Here is an 8,753-nt window from a genome sequence, read left to right as displayed (position 1 = left end):
AGAGGTAGAGTTTCGTAGTCTCCCGTGAACACGATAGATTATATATCGAGCATGCGTACGACTTGCACGGTCTCTGCACGACCGCGACGAACGCCGACGAGCGTCCAACAATCGCTCGTACGTCGCGTATGTTCTCTCCGTCCGCTCTTATTCGTATCCTCGTTCTTGTACCTTCGTCCGACTCTGAAACGTTCTCTTATATAAAGAACGACGGCGGGTTGTTAAGGCAAGAAGGGACAGAGAGAGACAGATACGGAGAGTAACGATACGCAACGCAAGCAGTCTTAGGTTTACGTGAGCAACCCTCAGCCAGGCGTGGTCCAGGAATTGTATCCGTGGACCGCAATGTGCGTTCGAAATGTCGATGTTCATGTGTCCTGCAGTTCACACGTTGACGCGCAATTAGCTGCGTTCTTCATCGACCCACGAGCCAAGTGATCCACCGTTCAGGGTAATCTTTTATAAATTTTGCAACAGTTCAATACTCAAATGTACTCTTCTCGGTTCTAGCGAAGCCGAGTTCCGTCACGTTCGACCAACGGGAATCGAACGCGCAGAAGTCGCCATAGGATTGACGACACAAAAACGTTCGAAAAAAAAGAAACCGACGAACGCGCGAAGATACGCACGTTCGCCGGCCGGTCGTAAAGTACATTATGATATATAACAACCATCGAGATCGAAGCTCCGTTCGTCAGGAAACGACGGGGATATATACACCCGATTCTGAATCCTCTGTACAGCACACGATCTCGCGAACGAGTAAGGACGGTGGCTAGCCCATGTTTTATATGTGTTTGATTCTACTCTCTCGTGCAATTATTCAAGAAACAGCGCGCGTGCATCTCTCCATCGTTCGGGTGATAGTAAAGATTCGATGGGATTTGCGCGGCCGTCCGCCTCGAGCGGTCTTTCGTCCCAATATCCAGAAGCAGAGTTTGAAAAACTCTAGCGACGGCACGGGTGTCCGACTCACGACATCGAGGTTTCGAAGCCGGCGATCCCCTCCGAACGGATGGCGACCACGCGACGACTGAAAGCATGAATAATCGACGAAAGATAGAACACATCTCCGTTCGGGTGATGTTTTTTTAAAAAAAAAAAAACAAAAATTCGATGGTACTCGCAGCCATCGTCCTCGCGCGGTCTTTCGTCCCAACATCCAGAAGCAGAGTTTGAAAAGCTCTAGCGACGGCACGGGTGTCCGACTCACGACAACGAGGATAGACAGCCGGTTCCCTCCGAACGGGTTATGCGACGACGATAAACTCGATGAAACTTTAGTCTCGTTCAGGTAGTGTGTGTGTCTTGTAAATCAAAAATTCGATGGGACTCTCATCCATCGTCCTCGCGCGGTCTTTCGTCCCAACATCCAGAAGCAGAGTTTGAAAAGCTCTAGCGACGGCACGGGTGTCCGACTCACGACAACGAGGATAGACAGCCGGTCCCCTCTGAACGGTATATTATATATATGCGATGATAGACGACAAACTGGATGAAACTAAGTCTCGTTCAGGTAGTGTGTACATCAAAAATTCGATGGAACTCGCATCCGTCGTCCTCGCGCGGTCTTTCGTCCCAATATCCAGAAGCAGAGTTTGAAAAACTCTAGCGACGGCACGGGTGTCCGACTCACGACAATGAGGAAAGACAGCCGGTCCCCTCTGAACGGTATATTATATGAAACTTTAAGTCTCGTTCAGGTAGTGTGTACATCAAAAATTCGATGGAACTCGAATCCGTCGTCCTCGCGCGGTCTTTCGTCCCAATATCCAGAAGCAGAGTTTGAAAAACTCTAGCGACGGCACGGGTGTCCGACTCACGACAACGAGGATAGACAGCCGGTCCCCTCTGAACGGTATATAATATACATTATGCGACGGTAGACGATCAACTAGACGAAACTTTAGTCTCGTTCAGGTGGTGTAAAAAAATTCGATGGGATACGCACGCACGGCTGTCGTCGTCCTCGAGCGGTCTTTCGTCCCAATATCCAGAAGCAGAGTTTGAAAAACTCTAGCGACGGCACGGGTGTCCGACTCACGACATCGAGGCTTCGAAGCCGGCGGCATTCCCCTCTGAACGAACTTCGGCTACACTAGTTACGAATCGTTGCTACACATCGTCTTCATCGTCGTCGTCGTCGTCGACATCGACATCGACATCGACATCGACATCGTATCATCATCATCATCGGTCATCGTCGCATAGCGGGCCAACATCCACGCGATGCGTCTTCGTTCTAGGTTACCCGATCCACGAGTATGTTACACGTGGTTTCGTTATTTCGAACGAAACGACACACGAAGAGCACACGCCCTGTGGGTAGGAAGCACGTTTCGAGAACGACGAGAGTTTCGATGAAAGAGACGAGAGAAGTCGACGCAGAAGGTATCCATGGATCTTCGAAGAGAACCTTCGAAGATGTATATCGGTATCCTTTCGCTCTGCGCGACTCGCTACAAGTTCTTTCGCTCTCGTCGACTCGTTCTAGACGCTTCGTTCGATCCCAAAGAGGAGTCTTCGATATGTCCCGTTGCTAGGAGGAGAACAAACGCAACACAGACCACGAAACATAGAAGAGAATAGGCGAGCATGATCTCTCCGACACGAGGCACTTTAGAGATTTTCTTATTAGTTTGCATGGACTTTTATATTCGTTCGTACGGTTTCCACGATGCAAATACGAAATACGAGATCGTGACGGCGGGTCTTTCTGTGTACGGCCTCTCGCAGGCGCCACGACTGCATTTCTCTTTACACGTGGTTTCCATCGTAATTTTTTTCGTTTGATATCGAGCCTTAACTTTTGTTGGCTCTTTCGAAGCTAGAGTTCCCTTTTATTAGAATTTCATATATATATATATATATATGTTTTATTCGGAGACGGCGGGTCTTTCTGTTTACGACCTCACGCAGGCGCCTCGAATAAGTTTCATTCGCATTTCGTTTTTATACTTATACATATCTCTTCATCCCGATGATCGAGAGAGAGTGCCACCTTCTCTTCGTATAATTCCGTAGCTGGAGGGTCGTCTCCTCCTTAAGAATATTACTATTCGTGCCAACGGAGGTTGCCAAGCTCCCTGGCGTTTTCGTTTGTTAAAGTATATAGCTTGTTAATACGTCGTATATACTTTCGTCGATACAGGAGGAGTACAGCTCCTTACCGACCATTGATATATATTTCATAGTTTTTATATGTGTTCAAGTCAAATTCTTTTGGTATCGTATCGTTAATGATCCTTCCGCAGGTTCACCTACGGAAACCTTGTTACGACTTTTACTTCCTCTAAATGATCAAGTTTGGTCATCTTCCCGGTAACATCGGCAATGCTTATCACATTGGCCGCGCACCAGTCCGAAGACCTCACTAAATCATTCAATCGGTAGTAGCGACGGGCGGTGTGTACAAAGGGCAGGGACGTAATCAACGCGAGCTTATGACTCGCGCTTACTGGGAATTCCTCGTTCATGGGGAATAATTGCAAGCCCCAATCCCTAGCACGAAGGAGGTTCAGCGGGTTACCCGGGCCTTTCGGCCAGGGAAAACACGCTGATTCCTTCAGTGTAGCGCGCGTGCGGCCCAGAACATCTAAGGGCATCACAGACCTGTTATTGCTCAATCTCGTGCGGCTAGAAGCCGCCTGTTCCTCTAAGAAGATTTGTTTGTACGTTGGTAGTAAAAACCCACCGACCGAAGCCGGGGGCCTTCGAGATACCATAAGTTACGTCTATTTAGCAGGCTAGAGTCTCGTTCGTTATCGGAATTAACCAGACAAATCGCTCCACCAACTAAGAACGGCCATGCACCACCACCCACCGAATCAAGAAAGAGCTATCAATCTGTCAATCCTTCCGGTGTCCGGGCCTGGTGAGGTTTCCCGTGTTGAGTCAAATTAAGCCGCAGGCTCCACTCCTGGTGGTGCCCTTCCGTCAATTCCTTTAAGTTTCAGCTTTGCAACCATACTTCCCCCGGAACCCAAAAGCTTTGGTTTCCCGGAAGCTGCCCGCCGAGTCATCGGAGGAACTTCGGCGGATCGCTGGCTGGCATCGTTTATGGTTAGAACTAGGGCGGTATCTGATCGCCTTCGAACCTCTAACTTTCGTTCTTGATTAATGAAAACATTTTTGGCAAATGCTTTCGCTTCTGTCCGTCTTGCGACGATCCAAGAATTTCACCTCTAACGTCGCAATACGAATGCCCCCATCTGTCCCTATTAATCATTACCTCGGGGCTCCGAAAACCAACAAAATAGAACCGAGGTCCTATTCCATTATTCCATGCACACAGTATTCAGGCGAAGGTAGCCTGCTTTAAGCACTCTAATTTGTTCAAAGTAAACGTATCGGCCCACCTCGACACTCAGTGAAGAGCACCGCGATGGGATATTAGTTGGACCGCCCGCGAGGAGCTAAGCCCACCGATAGGACGTACCACATAATGCCAGTTAAACACCGCGAGCGGTGAACCGACACTGTGACACACAGATTCAACTACGAGCTTTTTAACCGCAACAACTTTAATATACGCTATTGGAGCTGGAATTACCGCGGCTGCTGGCACCAGACTTGCCCTCCAATTGGTCCTCGTTAAAGGACTTAAAGTGTACTCATTCCGATTACGGGGCCTCGGATGAGTCCCGTATCGTTATTTTTCGTCACTACCTCCCCGTGCCGGGAGTGGGTAATTTGCGCGCCTGCTGCCTTCCTTGGATGTGGTAGCTGTTTCTCAGGCTCCCTCTCCGGAATCGAACCCTGATTCCCCGTTACCCGTTACAACCATGGTAGGCGCAGAACCTACCATCGACAGTTGATAAGGCAGACATTTGAAAGATGCGTCGCCGGTGCTAGACGACCATGCGATCAGCACAAAGTTATTCAGAGTCACCAAAACAAACGATGGACGGACAGACGAGCCATCCGCCACCGATTGGTTTTGATCTAATAAAAGCATTCCTACCATCTCTGGTCGGAATCTGTTTGCATGTATTAGCTCTAGAATTACCACAGTTATCCAAGTAAATGTAGGTATGATCTAAGAAACCATAACTGATTTAATGAGCCATTCGCGGTTTCACCTTAATGCGGCATGTACTGAGACATGCATGGCTTAATCTTTGAGACAAGCATATGACTACTGGCAGGATCAACCAGGGATCTTATTCGTATAACAATTCTTATAAATTTCGTTTAAGTTCTCTTCGTGTCGTAGGTGGGACGTAAGCACCGTACGACGAGACTTTTCGTTCTTAAGATAGATATATTATAAAATATATCTCTTAGCGACGTTCGAGATACACCCATAGTTCAGTAATAATCTTCGAACGCCGCTCGCAGCCACTTTGTAATTCTCAACTTCTCCTCTCTCTCTCTCATAGTATTATATAAAATGTTTAAGAATCATACTTCTAAAGGAACATTCTATAATGCTGTCTTCGTGTAAAAAGACTTATATCTCTCCTCCTCTCTCAACTCTTAGAATATCTTAGCGGTAAAGCACGTATACACACCTCACGCTGAACGAACAAGCGCGTATCCCAGTGCGTCGCGCTGGACATACCGTAAGAATATTCTTCCTTTTCGGTAGAACATTCTCGGTAGAAGACATACTACGCAAAGATAGTACGCTCTACCGGCCCGTCGAATACTTCTGCGAAAGCAGAAGTTGTTATAGAAAGCAGACGGTTATAATCCCTTGAGTGAATCGATACTCAGTTAGTACAAGCACACACGCATCTAACAACTTTTGTTAGAATACGTACACACAGGTCACCAGCTTCCCGACTCAGGGGAACCTTGCCACGATATTTGGTCATTACGTCCAGGACAGCGACCCGCGGCGCAGCAGTGTAGAGAAAAAACCAGTACGAGAACGGAGGAACAGTCGAGAAATAGCGTAAAATACACTAAGACTCGAGGAGCGGTGACTGAATTCTCAACCGAGGCCGTAGAATAGCCACGCGCTCAACGCTGCTCCGACCGAACCGTCCGGCTCGACGTCTCTCTTATAGATACGAAAGCGCCAGCCGGAAGGCCGGCGCCGGCCGGGCTAGCGGCCGCGCGCTTACGGTGCAAAACCTCCGTAGCAACGTACCGTTCGGAAGGGACGCTGGAACTTAGTCTCGCGAACGCTCGATCACTACTACACAAAGCCAATATCCAACCATCGAAATACATTACCAGACGTTTTATTAACATAATAGAAATGCATTTTTACCAAAAAATTAATTTTTTTTTTCACCGAAAAATTGCATCAGTAAACATACTCTTTTATCGAATACGGAAAACAAACAAGTTTATAATCAATTACAATACGTTAAAATAAGTAGAAATATGCAAAAAAATATATACCTTGTAACGTTAATTAACGAAAAAATTAGAAAAATATCCCAGTCGTGTCAGTTCGGCGAACGCTAATTTTTTGAAAAAATCGATCAAAATGTTTAATCCCGACGTATTTAATAGAGATATAACGATTCCCGTAAAAAAATTTATACCTTATAACGCTTTTTAACGAATAAACTCGAAAAAACTTTTTCGCACTCGGAATTTTTCCAAGTCCCAACGTACCGGCTCGGAATTTTTCTATGTTCCAACGACCGGTCGTCTCGGTCCGAACGTTTTTATATCCGTCTGCCGACGATATAAACGCTTAATCCCGACGTATTTTATCGAGTTATAACGATTTATGTAAAAATATTCGTACCTCGTAACGCTTTTTAACGAATTAACTCGAAAAGAGTGTTCGGTCCGAAAATTTTCCAAGTTCGAACGACCGGCCGCATAGGTCCGTTTTTAAAAATCGTTCTCGGACGGAAATAAACCATTAATCCCGACGTATTTTGTCGTGTTACGTCGATTTATGCAAAAAAATTCATACCTTGTAACGCTCTTAACCGAGTAAACTCGAAAAAACTTTTTCGCACTCGGAATTTTTCCAAGTCCCAACGTACCGGCTCGGAAATTTCTATGTTCCAACGACCGGTCGTGTCGGTCCGAACGTTTTTATATCCGTCTGCCGACGATATAAACGCTTAATCCCGACGTATTTTATCGAGTTATAACGATTTATGTAAAAATATTCGTACCTCGTAACGCTTTTTAACGAATTAACTCGAAAAGAGTGTTCGGTCCGAAAATTTTCCAAGTTCGAACGACCGGCCGCATAGGTCCGTTTTTAAAAATCGTTCTCGGACGGAAATAAACCATTAATCCCGACGTATTTTGTCGTGTTACGTCGATTTATGCAAAAAAATTCATACCTTGTAACGCTTTTAACCGAGTAAACTCGAAAAAACTTTTTCGCACTCGGCATTTTTCCAAGTCCCAACGTACCGGCTCGGAATTTTTCTATGTTCCAACGACCGGTCGTGTCGGTCCGAACGTTTTTATATCCGTCTGCCGACGATATAAACGCTTAATCCCGACGTATTTTATCGAGTTATAACGATTTATGTAAAAATATTCGTACCTCGTAACGCTTTTTAACGAATTAACTCGAAAAGAGTGTTCGGTCCGAAAATTTTCCAAGTTCGAACGACCGGCCGCATAGGTCCGTTTTTAAAAATCGTTCTCGGACGGAAATAAACCATTAATCCCGACGTATTTTGTCGTGTTACGTCGATTTATGCAAAAAAATTCATACCTTGTAACGCTTTTAACCGAGTAAACTCGAAAAAACTTTTTCGCACTCGGCATTTTTCCAAGTCCCAACGTACCGGCTCGGAAATTTCTATGTTCCAACGACCGGTCGTGTCGGTCCGAACGTTTTTATATCCGTCTGCCGACGATATAAACGCTTAATCCCGACGTATTTTATCGAGTTATAACGATTTATGTAAAAATATTCGTACCTCGTAACGCTTTTTAACGAATTAACTCGAAAAGAGTGTTCGGTCCGAAAATTTTCCAAGTTCGAACGACCGGCCGCATAGGTCCGTTTTTAAAAATCGTTCTCGGACGGAAATAAACCATTAATCCCGACGTATTTTGTCGTGTTACGTCGATTTATGCAAAAAAATTCATACCTTGTAACGCTTTTAACCGAGTAAACTCGAAAAAACTTTTTCGCACTCGGCATTTTTCCAAGTCCCAACGTACCGGCTCGGAATTTTTCTATGTTCCAACGACCGGTCGTGTCGGTCCGAACGTTTTTATATCCGTCTGCCGACGATATAAACGCTTAATCCCGACGTATTTTATCGAGTTATAACGATTTATGTAAAAATATTCGTACCTCGTAACGCTTTTTAACGAATTAACTCGAAAAGAGTGTTCGGTCCGAAAATTTTCCAAGTTCGAACGACCGGCCGCATAGGTCCGTTTTTAAAAATCGTTCTCGGACGGAAATAAACCATTAATCCCGACGTATTTTGTCGTGTTACGTCGATTTATGCAAAAAAATTCATACCTTGTAACGCTTTTAACCGAGTAAACTCGAAAAAACTTTTTCGCACTCGGCATTTTTCCAAGTCCCAACGTACCGGCTCGGAATTTTTCTATGTTCCAACGACCGGTCGTGTCGGTCCGAACGTTTTTATATCCGTCTGCCGACGATATAAACGCTTAATCCCGACGTATTTTATCGAGTTATAACGATTTATGTAAAAACATCCGTACCTCGTAACACTTTTTAACGAGTTATTTCGAGTTGAACTTTCGGTACTTTCGTGGCGGTGCGAAAAAATTCTAAGTTCCAACGTCCCGGTCATGTTGGTCCGGAGGATGAAATTTTTTAAAAAAATAAAGTG

At 45.4% G+C, this 8,753-nt stretch overlaps 2 non-coding genes across 2 annotated transcripts; both read right to left on the bottom strand.

Annotated features, from left to right (window-relative positions):
- Positions 1–299: 299 nt before the first annotated feature.
- On the bottom strand, positions 300–454 carry LOC143304784 (5.8S ribosomal RNA). The gene has a single exon (XR_013061417.1). It is a non-coding gene; the product is annotated as a 5.8S ribosomal RNA (ribosomal RNA).
- Positions 455–3,237: 2,783 nt separating this feature from the next.
- LOC143304804 (small subunit ribosomal RNA) lies at positions 3,238–5,160 on the bottom strand. The gene has a single exon (XR_013061437.1). It is a non-coding gene; the product is annotated as a small subunit ribosomal RNA (ribosomal RNA).
- Positions 5,161–8,753: the final 3,593 nt, after the last annotated feature.

The sequence above is a fragment of the Bombus vancouverensis genome, unplaced genomic scaffold (assembly GCF_051014615.1).
Source record: "Bombus vancouverensis nearcticus unplaced genomic scaffold, iyBomVanc1_principal scaffold0054, whole genome shotgun sequence".
Lineage (NCBI taxonomy): Eukaryota > Metazoa > Arthropoda > Insecta > Hymenoptera > Apidae > Bombus > Bombus vancouverensis.
The sequence above is the reverse complement of the archived record's forward strand: the minus strand, read 5'-3'. Positions and strand labels throughout refer to the sequence as shown.